Source organism: Amblyraja radiata, chromosome 48 (assembly GCF_010909765.2).
Source record: "Amblyraja radiata isolate CabotCenter1 chromosome 48, sAmbRad1.1.pri, whole genome shotgun sequence".
In the NCBI taxonomy this organism is placed as follows: Eukaryota; Metazoa; Chordata; class Chondrichthyes; order Rajiformes; family Rajidae; genus Amblyraja; species Amblyraja radiata.
The window spans coordinates 6,668,163-6,685,192 of record NC_046003.1 but is presented as its reverse complement, the minus strand read 5'-3'; the positions used below and the strand labels follow the sequence as shown (position 1 = coordinate 6,685,192).

At 47.8% G+C, this 17,030-nt stretch overlaps 1 long non-coding RNA gene across 1 annotated transcript; it reads right to left on the bottom strand.

Annotated features, from left to right (window-relative positions):
- Nucleotides 1-2,291: 2,291 nt before the first annotated feature.
- Nucleotides 2,292-15,975, bottom strand: LOC116968946. Its single transcript, XR_004410563.1, has 3 exons — nucleotides 15,965-15,975; nucleotides 4,531-4,532; nucleotides 2,292-2,327 (listed from the first exon to the last, which is right to left on the bottom strand). It is a non-coding gene; the product is annotated as an uncharacterized LOC116968946 (long non-coding RNA).
- Between the last annotated feature and the right edge of the window lie 1,055 nt (nucleotides 15,976-17,030).

Genomic DNA, 17,030 nt, shown 5'->3' with positions numbered 1-17,030 from the left:
GCTGGTTTTAATATTTTGGGAAATAACCTAGGTGCAGAAATAAGGCCATTTGGTAGTGCTCTGTATTGCCAGTGTTGACCCATCCAATTAAATTTCAAATCACGTCTGTGGTCACCTGTTATGGGTACTGAATAGTAAGCATATTTTAAATCAATGCTTGCCATATAGTAACCTTTGGAGATTAATAGTTCAGCAGTAGCAAAGGTTTCCATTTTGAAATGAATATATTTTACAAAAACATTCAAATTACTCAAATCTATGATGATGCGGCAACCACCATCTTTCTTATGTTTATTAAAAATGTTGGACACGAATTCTAAAGGTTCGTGTTGGGTTTGTTCAATTATCCCCAGTTTATGGAGTCTCTGCAGTTCAGCATGTGCTTTTGCTTTATCTTCGCCGTTAAGCCTGAACACTCTGTTCGGTACATGCTGGACTGGAGGATTACGTGGTTGTAAGAACTCTATCGTATATCCCTGGATACTGCTTAGGATATAAGTATCTGATGTCCACTTATACCATGCATCCAGAAAAAAGTGTAATCTGCCAACAACACCCATGCTATCTTTAATAAGTAAGGGACCAGACCCACCTACCTCTACGGTTACCAGTGGTCTTATTTCTTCCCTTGTCCCCGAGGACGTTGAGGCCCCGGTGTCTTGATTTGTGTTGTAGATGTGTGCATCTTCCACGAGGCCCGGCCTGGGCCATGTCCTAAAAAATACCGCTGTTGGACTGGTCTTGCCCTCGACTGTTCTCCGGAGTAGTCATTGCGACCCATGAGTGCATAGGGGTGGTACTTCTGGGGGTAGCGTTTGGTAGCTTTTATAATTCCCAGGGCTTTGGATTCTTCGTCCAAATCTTTTACCTGTTTTGGTAGGTCCCTTCCAAACAGGTAAGTCTTTTCGGTGGTTGTTTCTGTTCTGCATAATCCCGCAAATTTTGGGTCTAGTACCGGCTGCATACTCTTCTTTCTGATATTATTCAGTTCATATTGGGTATTGCAGAAGAGGGCGAGGGCATCTTTGTGGTGTTGACTCATATCTTCTTAATTCAGGGTTCGTGTGAATGCCGTTATCCCTGCGGTGAGGGTTTTAAGTACTTTTTGTAGTAAGACATCCCTGGTCCTGATGCTTGCTCCTACATGCTTCCAAATACATGCGTTCACGGTTGGGACATTAAGGGATTTACAGTTTCCAGGTTGCAAGTGACGCCCCATGGTGTCAATTAGGGCTTGTCCCTGTAGCTGGTTCAGGGACATGTAATTAACACTTGCCGCTAACACTGGCTGGTAAATCATCCCCTGTGAGTTCTGGCTTCGCGAACTGAGCCACCATTTCAAGTAAGTTGCCACTTACCCCTTGCACTGAGTTGTCCATCAGTTCCTGTTCAGGGTCAGTCCAAATCTGCCCCGCTATGCTTTCCTGTGAGGCAATAGACGCTGAATACAGCCCTGAATACGGTACTGCAGAGGGGCTGAATGTCTGCCCAGTAGAGCCAGACCCCCTCTGGAGTATTGCCTCCATCAGCCGCTCCATTTTCGTCCAGTGCTCTCGGGCACCTGGCTCTTGCGGCTTGTCCTGGACCAGCTGCCGCTCCAACGCGGTACAGAGCTTTCGAGCGCTGCCCGCTCGCGGTCGCTGGTCCCGCAGCTCAAACGCGTTCCAGTGATCTCGGTCACTGGTCGCTAGCTGCTCCTCCAATTCCTTCAGCCCCACAGGCCCCTGAGCGAAGGTGGCGTGGGGCTGTTCGAAATCCGAGTCGTCCGAAAGAACGGCTCGGTCGGTTTTGCGTTTAGCCTTTCCACCCGCCAGTGGTGAGGCTAGCTCCGGCACAGGTGCTCCCGACAATGGAGACAGCCCTGCCGTCTGCCGCCGCTGGCTGCCCGTTCCTGCACGGCTCTCCCCCGCCAGCTTTTTGCAGCTTTGGTCCGTCTTCTGTCCATCCTAAAGGTAAGAAAACGTAGATCTCTTACCTGTCTTCGCTGGTTGTATACACCAGCCGTTTAGGAGGAACGTCCTTCCTCCATCGAAATGACTCGTGCAATGCGTGTAGGGTAATAACACGCATGCGTCCTAGCGGGGTTCTTCACGTAGTCACTCACGTGACTCCGAAGTAAAATTAGAACGTGCTCAAACTGAGGGGAGGATACGGGAGGTGAGGGGAGGAGAGGGGAGGAGAGGGGAGTAGCGGAGAGGAGAGGGGAGGAGAGGGGATGAGAGGGGTGGAGAGGGGAGGAGAGGGGAGGAGAGGGGAGCGGAGGGGAGGAGAGGGGAGGAGAGCTAAGGACTCGAAGGGCTAATGGCCCACTCTTGCACCTGTTGTCTCTTGTCTAAATCTAACTCTCTCTTGAAAACATCCAGTGAATCGGCCTCCACCGCCGTCTGTGGAAACGAATCCCACAGATTCACTGCCCTCTGGCTAAAGAAAGTCCTCCTCATCTCCTTCCTGAAGGTACGTCCTTTAATTCTGAGGATGTGACCTCTGGTCCTAGACTCTCCAACTCCCTCCACTCCTTTCTCCCTTCTCTCTCCTACCCCCTCTCCTCTCCCATAAGCCTGTCTTCCTCCTCTCTCACCCCTCCCTTCCACCACTCCCCCTCCCCTCTTCTATCCCTCACCTCACTTTCTCCCTCTCCTCCCTCTCCTCCCCCCATTACCCCCTCCCCCTCATCCCCTCTCCTCCCCACATTACGCCCTCCACCTCATCCCCTCTCCTCCCCTCCCTTAATAATAATAATAATACATTTTATTTATGGGCGCCTTTCAAGAGTCTCAAGGACAACTTACAACAATTTAGCAAGTAGAGGAAAAACATCTAAGGGGAATGAAATAAATAGTAGAGACATGACTAGTACACAAATTATAAATTAAAGACAGAATTCAATTCAAAACACAATATGATGCAATTCATGCACAGATGAAAAGGGAGGGGGACGTGGGGCTAACGATAGGCAGAGGTGAAGAGATGGGCCTTGAGGCGGGACTGGAAGATGGTGAGGGACACGGTTGCGGAAAAGTTGGGGGAGGGAGTTCCAGAGCCTGGGAGCTGCCCTGGAGAAGGCTCTGTCCCCAAAACTGCGGAGGTTGGACTTGTGGATGGAGAGGAGACCGGCCGATTTGGATCTGAGGGACCGTGAGGGTTGGTAGGGGGAGAGGAGGTCAGTGAGATATTGGGGGGGGGGGATAGTGGAGGGCTTTGTAGGTGAGGACCAGGATTTTGTAGGTGATCCCTTCTCCCTTCTCCCTTCTCCACTCCTCTCCTCTCCTCTCCTCCCCTCCCTCTCCTCTCCTCTCCACTCCTCCCCTCTCTATCCCTCTCTTCCCATCACCTTGTGGATCTCAGCCTCTCCCTCGGCCGCTCCGGCGAATATATCGCACTCCTCCTCGGCCAGGATCTGAAAAGCGACCACGCAATGATGTTGTTCTAGCGGCGGGCGATCCCCGTATCGGCTCCACAACTTAGTGGTTGCTTTAGTCTGGTACCTGGAGAGCAGAGGAGAGGAGAGGGGGAGGAGGGGGGGGGTGATAGGAAAGGGGAGGAGAGGGAGGAGGAGAGGAGGCGAGGAGGAGAGGAGGAGAGGACAGGAGGAGGAGGAGTAGGAGGATGAGGAGGAGGATGAGGAGGAGGAGGAGTGGAGGGGGGAGGCGAGGAGAGGAGAGGGGTGAGGAAAGCTTTTAGGAGGGGAGGAGGTTCTCTTGAGGACTCTTCTCTTTGGAGGACCTTCTTTGAGAAGAGAGGAGGAGGGCTCTCTTCTCTTTTTGAGGGGACTCTCTGGAATTCTTGGTCTCCTCTTCTCTCTGAGGTTTTCTTCTCTCGAAGAGATGGAGAGGGAGGGAGAGGTCAGCAAAATAGTCAGCAATGTCTTTGAAATGGTCAGCATCCTGGAAAAACAAATATTGTACCTGATACACTTTGGTGCATAATCTTTAATCATCAGATATTAATTCCAAAACTGATTTTAAAATATCATTTATATATTTAATATAGGACAATTCCAGGATATTGAGTCACAACTTAAAATTAACAGGTAACTTCTTCAGAATAGAAATTAGGTATTTCTTCACTCAGAATATAGAGGTTTTTTTTCTAGGGTTGGAAGAAATATTGTTAATTGCATTCCAGCAAGATTAAAATATTATTGATTCAAATAAGTAATAAACCATGAGAGGAAACTGCATTTAGGGTGCATGTCAGGAGTGATCTGCCTGAAAGGTCCTGACCAAACCTTGCCTATCAAGATTCGAGATTGCAGCTTCCAGCCAACCAGTGTCTACAGCGTCAGCTTCCAGCCAACAGACATCATCGTCTACATTTCGGACAATGAAGACAGTGAATATCATGGGCTTCCCCCACACTAAAGTTAGGAGCAGCACCCAGTGGCTGCTGCAAAATCATTATTGTAAAAAAGAATATATTCTCGGTGGTAATCAGCAAGCCAGGCAGCATCTGTGGAAGTAGAAACTGAGTGAATGTTTCAGGTTAATATTCTTTCCTCACAGCTGGGGAAGTTGCCAGATGGCGACAGACAACTGGAAGGATCTGTGTCTCAATGCCCTCAGTCCCAGATCAATATTAAGGTCAGTGATCCACTCCAGTGCCCAGGGAACTCATCAACTCCTCACTGACACCAAACCCTGGGGTTGTGATGGTCTGAGAAGGAGCAGCAGCATCTTCCCCGTTCCCAGGCCCCGGAGAGGACATTTATCCGGCATCTTCTGCCCGTTCTCCATGACAAAGTTCCCTGGAGTCTCACCTCTGGGCCCTGCGTCACTGACATGGTCTTGTCTCCTTCAGCAGCTCCTCGATCTCCCTTCCTGAGCTCAGACAGCCACTTCTCCTCACCTCACCTCCGCTCACTTCTCCTCACCTACATCTCGACTAAACACCTCGCCTCAACCAAACCTCACTATTAAAGGTAAATAAAAATGCTGGAGAAACTCAGCGGGTGAGGCAGCATCTATGGAGCGAAGGAACAGGTGACGTCCTCAGTCTGAAGAAGGGTCTCGACCCGAAGCATCACCTATTCCTTCTCTCCATGGATGCTGCCTCACCCGCTGAGTTTCTCCAGCATTTCTGTCTACCTTTGATTTTTCCAGCATCTCCAGTTCTTTCTTATACCTCACTACTAAACCTCACCTCGACTAAACTTCACCTCAACTAAACCTCACACCTCAACTAAATCCTCACCTCGACTAAACATTACCTCACCTCAACTAAACCCCTCAATCACCTTGACCAAACTTCACCACAGCTAAAGCTCAACTCAGCTAAATACATACCTCACTAAACCTTGCTTCGATTAAACCCCTCGCTTCATCTATACCTCACGTAGACTAAACTTCACCCCAACTAAACATCACCCTCACTACAAAACTACTCATCACACCTAAACCTCCTTCAACTAAAACCCCTCGCCTCGAACCTCACCTCAACTAAACCCCACCTCATCTAAACCTCACCCCAACAAAACCCCACCCCAACTAATCCTCAAATAAACCTCATCTCAACTATACCCCAACTAAACCTCACCTCAACTAAACCTCACCCCAACTAAACCTCACCCCAACTAAACCTCACCTCAACTAAACCACAGCTCAACTAAACCCCACCTCAACTAAACCCCAACTAAACCTCACCTCAACTAAACCCCAACTAAACCTCACCCCAACTAAACCTCAACTAAACCCCAACTAAACCCCACCCCAAATAAACCCCAACTAAACCCCAACTAAACCTCACCCTAACTAAACCCCAACTAAACACCAACTAAACCCAAAATAAACCTCACCCCAACTAAACCTCACCCCAACTAAACCCCAACTAAACCTTACGCCAACTAAACCTCACCCCAACTAAACCCCAACTAAACCCCAACTAAACCTCGACTAAACCCCAACTAAACATCAACTAAACCCCAACTAAACCCCAATTCCACCTCACCCTAACTAAAGCCCAACTAAACCCCAACTAAACCCCAACTAAACCCCAACTAAACCCTAATAAACCTCACCCCAACTAAACCCCAACTAAACCCCAACTAAACCCCAACTATTTATAGCCCCCCCCCCCGGCCGTTGGCGGCTCCTCACGTGACGCCACGGGTTGTCACGCGCACGTTGTCGTTGACATCGAACCCGTGGCCCCCGCCCCGCGGCGAACGCAGTCCCTCCCCCCCCCCCGGCGAGGATGGCGGGAGATTCGCGACCAACGGCTTTTGGCGCCTTTTCCCGCCGTGGGCTGGAGTTGTCCACGTGACCCGCGCTCTGGTTGCAGCCGCCGCTCACGTGACGTGAGGAGCCGCCAACGGCCGGGGGGACGGGCTATAAATAGATTATAGTTGGGGTTTAGTTGAGGTGAGATTTAGTTGGGGTTTAGTTGGGGTTTAGTTTATGTTTAGTTGGGGTTTAGTTGAGGTTTAGTTGATGTGAGGTTTAGTTGATGTGAGGTGAAGTTGGGGTTTAGTTGGGGTTTAGTTGAGGTGAGGTTTAGATGAACCGAGGGGTTTAATCGAAGCAATGTTTAGTGAGGTGATGTTTAGCTGAGGTGAACTTTGGTCGAGGTTATTGAGGGGTTTAGTTGAGGTGAGGTAAAGTTTAGTCGAAGTAAGGATTTAGGTGTGAGGTTTAATTGAGGTAAAGTTTAGTCGAGGCGAGGTTTATCAATCAATCAATCAATCAATCAATCAATCAATCAATCAATCAATCAATCAATCAATCAATCAATCAATCAAGCACTTTATTCATCGCCGAGGGGCAATTTAAAAGGGCGCATTACAGTAGATTTTTTTTTAAAAAAGAAAGGGACACAATCAACGAAGAGATAAACATTCAAAGCTACTCTCTGCGCCGACCGGTCGACCGCACGAGCAGTGACCCGGCAAGGATTGGGTTGTCAGCAGCGATACAATAATAAAGCACACACAAAATGTAACACACACATCCACCACAGCATTCATCACTGTGGTGGAAGGCACAACAATTTGGCCACTCCTCCTCCATTTCCCCCCCCGTGGACAGGACCAGAGTCCAGAGTCAGTCCAGGATCGGCTCTTCCTGACCGGAGACCGCGGCTTTAGATTGTTGTAGGCCGCAGGCCGGCGGTCAAGATTTAAAGTCTCCGCCGCAGCCAGAAGCACCGTAGACTGCAGGGCCGGCGGTCGAAGCTCCCCTCCCGGGCTGATGGTAAGTCCATGCCGGCCCCGCGGTAGAAGTTGGCCGCGGGCCGGCTGTGATGGCTTCTTCTTCCCCCGGGTCCCCCACGAGGGATCCCGGGCTGTAGACGCCGCACCAGCTGGAGCTCTGCAGACCGCGACTTCAGGCTGCGACTTCAGGCTGCCGGCTGCCCCGGGCCAGCGAAACCGAGCGCTCCCCTCCTGCGAGTCCCAGCGAGGGCTCACCCGCTCCACGCCGAGAGTCCACGCTGCGCCCGCCGCTGAAGCCCCGGGCACGTCTCCGGGAAAGGCCGCGCCGATCCTTGATGTTAGGCCACGGGGGAGTCAACCTGGAAAAAGTCGCCTCTCCATGGAGGAGGCGACCGAAGCGGTTTTCCCCACACCCCCCCCCCCCACACCCACACACCACCCCCCACACAAGACACACAAAAAAACATTAATCACACACATGAAAACATACTAAAAAAAAATTAAAAAGTTGAAAAAACTCGAGCCTGCACCGCCATTCAATATGATCATGGCTGATCATCCAGGTCACGGGGAGATTGTGCAAACTCTGTACAGATGGCACCCGTAGCCGGGATCGAACCTGGGTCTCCGGCGCTGCATTCACTGTAAGGCAGCAACTCTACCACTGCGCCACCGTGATGGATTACAAATAAAAAACAAAATTCCGGAGTACCTCAGCGGGTCAGGCAGCATATATGGAGGGCATGGATAGGCAACGATTTGAGTTGAGACCCTGGGAGGAGGGACTGTTGTGAGGAACCGAGGGGAAGAGGGTCTGAGTTGTGAGGGAAGAGGATTTGTGGGGAAGTGAGGGAGACTGAAAGACAGGGGGTGTCTGAGGGTAAGGGGTGAACAGTTCCTCTCACAGAACAGTGCTTCTTTCATCATCATCCCTTCCACAACAGAGCACTCCCTACTCACCGCTCCTCCGGCAGCTTGCTCTCCTCACCGCTCCCCCTGCAGCGGCTCCCTCCTCCCGCAGCGCTCCCTCCTCACTATCCGTCCCACAGCACAGATGTCTCTCCTCAGTACCCCTGTCATAAACCCAGGCATTCTAACCCGATGGACAGACTGAGAGAAGATCAGAATGAAGACAGAGAAAAAGACAAAGTGGGATGTGTCCCGGGTAGTTTAGTTGTAGTTTAGTTCAGAGACACAGCGTGAAAACAGGCCCTTCAGCCCATAGCGTCTGTGCCGACCAGCAACTACCCGTTCACACACTCGTTCTATGTTTGGTTCGAGATACAGTGTGGAACCAGGCCCCAGACAGCACCCATATTCGTTGGCGCAGCAGTAGAGCTACCGCCTTCCAGTCACCCTGGTTCGATCGCGACTACGGGTGTTTGTCTGTGCAGAGTTTGTACGTTCACCCAGTGACCTGCATGTGTTTTCCTCAAGATCTTCAGTTTCCTCCCAAACTACAAAACGTACGGGTTTGTAGGTTAATTAGCTTGGTATAAATGTAAATTGTCCCCAGTGTGTGTGGGATAGTGCGGGGATCGCTAGTCGGCGTGGACTCGGTGGGCCACAGGGCTTCTTTCCACGCTGTATCTCTAAACTAAACGTAGAACTAGTGTGTGAACGGGTGATCTATGGTCAGTCAGGATTAGGTGGGCCGAAGGGCCGGTTTACGTGCTAAAAACAAACGATGCTGTTATTGGACTTGCCATGGAACTACCCCCTCTCCTTGTGCCTTCAACCTCTCAAATTGTAACATTGCACTCTTGCTCGGATTAAACTCCGTCTGCCATTTCTCCGGGAGAACGTGCAAACTCCGTACAGACAGCACCCTTAGCTACGATCGAACCTGGTACTCTCGCACTCTAAGGCAGTAGTTCAATCGCTACGCTACCACGCTGCCGCACTAATGCAGAGAAACTTTGCTGGTCAGCGCGGACACGGTGGGCTGAAGGGCCTGTTTCCGCGCTGTATCTCTAAACTAAACACATACCTAGTGTGAACAGGTGATCAATGGTCATCGCGGACTCGGTGGGCTGAAGGGCCTGTTTCCGCGCTGTATCTGCACTGTATCTCTAACCTAAATTAATCTGACCCATTGTGTGACTCCAGCTTTTTGTGTCTATCTTTGGTTTCAGCCAGCATCTGTTATGAGTGTTATGCACCCTCAGCTTTGGGGAACTCTGCGATACATTTCCCTTAATTCTGCGAATGAACATTTACATTTTTAGCACTAAATTTCCTGTCACAGCTTCTGTCTACTTCCTCATATATCAAGAGGTCGTTGGGCCGCTCGAGTTTCTGCCACTTTATAAGTTATAGTGATAATGGTAATATAGAGAGCAAACTCAATGCGAGCATATATGTCAATTGGGCTTATATACACAAACAGGGAGATAATGTTGAGGCTCTAAAAGACGCTGGTAAGGCTGCTTTTGGAATAGGGCACCGTCTCTGAGGAAGGATGGCTTTAAGATAGTCCAGAGGAGGCTTACAAGAACCATCACAGGAATCAGTACGTTAACCAATGATAAGCGTTTGTTAGCACTGGGCCTGTTCTCGCTGGAGTTTTGAAGAATGAGGGGAGGACCTCATTGAAACATACAGATTAGTGAAAGACTTGGATAGAGTGGATGTGGAGAGGATGTTTCCACAAATGGGAGAGTCTAGGTCATATCCTCAGAATTAAAGAACATTCTACTACTATTCCTTATGACCTTACGATAGGAGCAGAATTAGACCATTTGGCCCATCAACGCAATTCAATCAGGGCTGATCTATCTTCCTCCCTCAACCCCATGTTCCTGCCTTCGCCGCATAACCCCTGACACCTGTACTAATCAAGAATCTATCATTCTCATACCTTAAACATATCTATTGACTTGGCCTCCACAGCGTTCTGTGGTAAAGAATTCCACAGATTTACCTCCTTCTGACTAAAGAAACTCTTCCTTATCGCCTTCCCAAAAGAACGTCCTTCAATTCTGAGGCTGTGCCTCTGGTTCTAGACACTGCCTCCAAGTCTACTCATCTGTCGTTCACCCCCTCACCTGTATCCACCTATCACTTGGCAGGCTTTGACCCGTTCACATCTGATCACACAGTTCACATAGTGTAGACGTTGGGAAGTCATCTTGCAGTTGTATAAGACGTTGGTGAGACCGCATTTAGAATATGTGTGTTCAGTGCTGGGCACCGTGTGATAGGATAGATGTTTTTAGCTGGAAAGCATACGGAGAAGATTTATGAGGATGTTGCCAGGATTCTGTGGTCAGAGCTATAGGGGGAGGATGAGAATTCCTTGGTGTGCAGGAAGATTAGGGTGATCTTATAGAGGTGTACAAAATCATGAGAGGAATAGATCGGGTAGACTTGCCCAGAGTAGGTGAATTGAGGACCAGAGGAAATAGGTTTATGGTGAGAGGGGGAAAGATTTAGTAGTGATCTGAGGGGTAACTTAGTCATACAAAGGGTGGTGGGCATATGGAACAAGCTGCCAGGGGAGGTGGTTGAGTCATTGGCTGTCCCAACGTTTAAGAAACATACAGGTACATGGATGGGTCTGATGAAGGGTCTCGTCCCGAATAGCCGCCCATCCCTTTTCTCCAGATATGCTGTCTGTCCCGCTGAGTTACTTCAGTATTTTGAGTCTAGGTTCATGGATAGGACAGGTTTGGAGCGATATGGACCAAACGTGGGCAGGTGGGATTGGTGTAGCTGGGGCATGTTGGCCAGTGTGGGCAAGTTGGGCCAAAGGGCCTGTTTCCATGCTCTATCACTCTATGAACCTTGCTTTTCCAGTTGTCTACCCTCTATTCCCCCAGTCTGAAGAAGGGACTCAATCTGAACTGTCATTTGTAGAAACAAGGAACTGGTGATAGCAGTCCACTCCATCTGCAAATCCACTGAGTTCCTCCAGCACTTTGCTTTCTATATTAATAAAGGGACTGTTCTGCACCCTCAGCTTCGGGGAACTGTTGGATATATTTTCCCATAATTCTGTAAAAAGGACATTTTTATTTTTTGCACAACATTTCCTGTTCCACTTCCTCATGAAGCAAGAGGTCGTTGGGCCTCTCAATTCCCTGACACTTCGCTGTTTCCATGACTCTTACTCATACACTAGGAATAACCTACGGGGGTAAATTAAGATCAGAGGGGGAAAGCTGAAGTCGGTGGCACAGTGGGGCAGCGGTAGAGTTGCTACCTCACAGCTCCAGATACACAGGTTCGATCCCGACTACAAGTGCTTTCTGCACATTATCTTAGTGGGTTTTCTCCATGATCTTCGGTTTTCTCCCACACTCCAAAGACGTACATGTTTGTAGGATAATAGGCTTGGTATAAACGTAAAATTGTCCCCTGTGTGTGTCGGATGGTGTTAGTGTGCGGGGATCGCAGGTCGGTGCGGACTCGGTGGGCCGAAGGGCCTGTTTCCGCGCTGTATCTCTAAACTATACATATAACCAGTGTGTGAGCGGGTGATCGATGGTCGGCGCGGATTCTGTGGGCAGAAGGGCCTGTTTCCGCGCTGTATCTGTAAACGTAATGAGATCTAAAATGTGTGGGGATGGTTTTTTACCCGGAGGGTGATGGTGCCTAGGGTTGATGGTGGAGGCAGCGATGATAGTGGTGTTTTGGTGGCCTTTAGAGAGGCACATGGACATGCAGGGAATGCAGAGTTCCAGATTATGTGCGGACACAGGAGATTAATTTGGCATCATGTTCGGCACAGACATTGTGGGCCGAAGGGCCTGCTCCCGTGCTGTGCTATTCTCTGTTCTAGGTTTTCACTCTCTGCTAATCCATTATAAAACTTTGCGGAGTTAGTTTGGCAAACTTGCCTTTCACAAATCCAAACATTCTTGAATCAGTAACTCAGCTGGTCAGGCAGCATCTCTGGAGAGAAGGAATGGGTGATTTTTCGGGTCGAAACCCTGCTTCAGAACTGAAAAGTCACCCATTCCTTCTCTTCAGATATGCTGCCTGCCCCGCTGAGTTACTCCAGCATTTTTTATCTATCTTCGATTTAAAGCAGTATCTGCAGTGGTTTCCTACACAATTCTCGAATCAGGGCAGTCTTGTGCAAATGAGCACCCTAACCATGGCGATGTGGAACAGGAGACTGTCACACCCACTAGATTAAATACCTCCAATTTGAAAGGGAGGGGAGTAGGGGCCGGTGGGGAGGGGGTTACAGAGACCAGGAATAGGGTCAGAGCCAGAGTAGGTTTGCAGAGATAGTGAGGGACTTTTCCTACATTACACCACTGCCTCCACTAAATCAAAGTCATGACCCATCAGGGATGAAAGGGGTTAACTATTTGCTGATAAAGGAATACTTCCTTATTTTACTTCACTTTCCTGATGTAAATTTTCCCCTCTACACATTCGTGTACTCCACACAATGACGGCCACTGAGAACAAGAGTTTGCCAGTCGATAGTCCAGAGACGAACAGTGGACACAACCCAGGTACGTAATTCCTTGTCAGTCGCTTGTTCCCACAAACAACGACCTGTTTAGCTGAGTTGTAATTTTATACAGTGTCTGATCACTGAAATACTTTGTGTATTAAGGTAACTGCAGATGCTGGCTTACACCGAAGATAGACACAAAATACTGGAGTAACTCAGCGGGACAGGCAGCATCTCTGGAGAGTTTAATTTAGTTTTCTTGCTATTGAGGGAGTGCTGCAGAGGTTCACCAGGTCTGATGAAGGGTCGCGAATCCGAAAGTACAAACACATGTTAGAGAAACTCAGCGGGTGCGGCAGCATCTATGGAGCGAAGGAAATAGGCAACGTTTCGGGCCAAAACCCATGTTGCAAATCCGAAACGTCACCCATGCCTTCTCTCCAGAGATGCTGCTTGTCCCACTGAGTTATTCCAGAATTTTGTGTCTACCTTCGACTTAATTTGCTGTTCTTTGCTACACATTTTTGCCAGGTTAATTCCCGGGATGACAGGACTGACATATGATGAAAGAATAGGTTGACTGGGTTTGTATTCACTGGAATTTAGAAAGATGAGAGGGTATCTTACTGAATCATATAAAATCTTAAGGGACTGGCTAGATGCAGGAAAAATGTCCCCGATGTTGGTGAGTCCCGAACCAGGGGTCACAGTTTAAGTATTAGCGGTAGGCCATTTAGGACGGAGACGAGGAAAAACGTTTTCAACCAGAGAGTTGTGAATCTGTGGAATTCTCTACCACAGAAGGCAGTGGAGGCCAATTCACTGGATGTTTTCAAGAGAGTGTTATGCCCCTGTCCCACTTAGGAAACCAGAACGGAAACCTCTGGAGACTTTGCGCCCCACCCAAGGTTTCCGTGCGGTTCCCGGAGGTTTTTGTCAGTCTCCCTACCTGCTTCCACTACCTGCAACCTCTGGCAACCACCTGCAACCTCCGGGAACCGTACGGAAACCTTGGGTGGGGCGCAAATTCTCCAGAGGTTTCCGTTCAGGTTTCCTAAGTGGGACAGGGGCTTTAGATTCAGCTCTTACGGCTAACGGTATCAAGGGATATGGGGAGAAGGCAGGAACGGGATACTGATTGTGGATGATCAGCCATGATCATAATGAATGACGGTGCTGGCTGGAAGGGCCGAATGGGCTACTACTACACCTAGTTTCTATTATTCTATGCTATCTATGTTTATTGTCGTGTGTACCGAGATACAGCGAAAAGCTTTTGTTGCGTGCTAACCCGTCAGCGCAAAGACAACACATGATTATAATCGAAGATAGACACAAAATGCTGGAGTAACTCAACGGGACTGGCAGCATCTGTGGATACAAGAAGGGTCTCGACCCGAATTGTCACCCATTCGTTCTATTCAGAGATGCTGCCTGTCCCGCTGAGTTACGCCAGCATTTTGTGTCTATCTATGGTTTAAACCAGCATCTGCAGTTCCTTCCTATACATGATTACCATTGTTCCATTTACAGTGTACAGATAAATGATAAGGGAATAATGTTTAGTGTAAGCTAAAACCAGCGAAGGATAGTCTTAGGGTCATCAAAGAGGTAGTTAGTAGTTCAGCACTGCTCTCTGGTTGTGGTAGGATGATTCAGTTACCTGATAACAGCTGGGAAGAAACTATCCCCGAATCTGAAAATCGGTGAGAAGAAATGGGTGACGTTTCGGGTCGAGACGCTTCTTCAGACTGAGAGTGAGGGGAGAGAGAGAGACAGAGATAAGGAAGTGAAAGGTGTGAAAACGAGACAAAGGTTATGAAGTTCCAGGAAAATGTAGATAGATCATTGTTAGCGGGGAGAAGGTGACAGTCAGACTGGTCCTAGAATAGGAAAGGGGAGGGATTGAGAGAGAGGGAGAGCAAGGGTTACTTGCTTATGTTATGTTATTCATAACACTAGGGTGTAAGCTGCCCAAGTGAAATATGAGGTGCTGTTCCTCCAGTTTGTTTTGGGCCTCACTCTGACAGTGGAGGAGGCCCAGGACAGAAAGGTCGGAAAGGTGTCTCTGTGTCTCCCTCTCCCTTGACTCTTAATTGTACTGAATATTGTGAGAAATTTTGAGCACCGTATCTGGCTCTGGTGAGGGTCGAGAGGAGGTTTACATGAATGATCCCAGGAATTAGACGATTAACATATGGTGAGCGTTTGACGGCACTGGGCCTGTACTCGCTGGAGTTTTGAATAATGAGGGGGGAACCTCTGAAACGTACAGAATAGTGAATGGTTTGGATAGAATGGATGCGGAGAGGATGTTTCTACTTGTGGGAGAGTATCGGACCAGAGGTTATAGCCTCAGAATTAAGGGATGTTCTTTTAGGAAGGAGATGAGGGAGAATATCATTAGTCAGAAGATGATGAATCTGTGGAATTCTTTGCCACTGATGATATAACCATATAACCATATAACAATTACAGCACGGAAACAGGCCACCTCGGCCCTACAAGTCCGTGCCGAACAAATATTTTCCCTTAGTCCCACCTGCCTGCACTCATACCATAACCCTCCATTCCCTTCTCATACATATGCCTATCCAATTTATTTTTAAATGATACCAACGAACCTGCCTCCACCACGTCCACTGAAAGCTCATTCCACACCGCTACCACTCTCTGAGTAAAGAGGTTCCCCCTCATGTTACCCCTAAACTTCTGTCCCTTAATTCTGAAGTCAAGTCCTCTTGTTTGAATCTTCCCTATTCTCAAAGGGAAAAGCTTGCCCACATCAACTCTGTCTATCCCTCTCATCATTTTAAAGACCTCTATCAAGTCTCCAGAGAATAAATACCTAACTTATTCAACCTTTCTCTGTAACTTAGTTGTTCAAACCCAGACAACATTCTCGTAAATCTCCTCTGTACTCTCTCTATTTTGTTGACATCCTTCCTATAATTGGGCGACCAAAATTGTACACCATACTCCAGATTTGGTCTCACCAATGCCTTGTACAATTTTAACATTACATCCCAGCTTCTATACTCAATGCTCTGATTTATAAAGGCTAGCATACCAAAAGCTTTCTTTACCACCCTATCTATATGAGATTCCACCTTCAAGGAACTATGCACGGTTATTCCCAGATCCCTCTGTTCAACTGTATTCTTCAATTCCCTACCATTTATCATGTACGTCCTATTTTGATTTGTCCTGCCAAGGTGTAACACCTCACATTTATCAGCATTAAACTCCATCTGCCATCTTTCAGCCCATTTTTCCAAATGGCCTAAATCACTCTGTAGACTTTGGAAATCCTCTTCATTATCCACAACACCCCCTATCTTGGTATCATCTGCATACTTACTAATCCAATTTACCACCCCTTCATCCAGATCATTGATGTACATGACAAACAACAAAGGACCCAACACAGATCCCTGAGGCACCCCACTAGTCACCTGCCTCCAACCCGACAAACAGCCATCCACCATTACCCTCTGGCTTCTCCCATTCAGCCACTGCTGAATCCATCTTGCTATTCCTGCATTTATACCCAACAGTTTAACCTTCTTAACCAACCTTCCATGAGGAACCTTGTCAAAGGCCTTACTAAAGTCCATATAGACAACATCCACTGCTTTACCCTCGTCAATTTCCCTAGTAACCTCTTCAAAAAATTCAAGAAGATTAGTCAAACATGACCTTCCAGGCACAAATCCATGTTGACTGTTCCTAATCAGACCCTGTTTATCCAGATGCTTATATATATTATCTCTAAGTATCTTTTCCTATTAATTTGCCCACCACTGAAGTCAAACTAACAGGTCTATAATTGCTAGGTTTACTCTTAGAACCCTTTTTAAACAATGGAACAACATGCGCAGTACGCCAATCCTCGGGGACTAATTCCCGTTTCTAATGACATTTGAAATATTTCTGTCATAGCCCCGCCTATTTCTACACTAACTTCCCTCAATGTCCTAGGGAATATCCTGTCAGGACCTGGACACGGATCCACTTTTATATTTTTCAAAAGTGTCAGTACGTCTTTTACTTTGAAACTCATAGTATCCATAGCTACTCTACTAGTTTCCCCTTACCTCACATAATTCAATATCCCTCTCGTTGGTGAATACCGAAGAAAATACATTGTTCAATATCTCCCCCATCTCTTTTGGCTCTGCAGATAGCTGTCCACTCTGTCTCTCCAATGGACCAATTTTATCCCTCGTTATCCTTTTGCTATTAATATAGCTGTAGAAAACCTTTGGATTTACCTTCACCTTGCAACCTCATATCTTCATTTAGCTTATCTAATTTATTTCTTAAGATTATTTTTACATTCTTTATACTCCTCAAGCACCTAATTTACTCCATGCTGCCTATAATTATTGTAGATCTCCCTCTTTTTCCGAACAAGATGTCCAATTTCCCTTGAAAACCGGGGCTCTTTCCAATTTTTACTGTTTCCTTTCA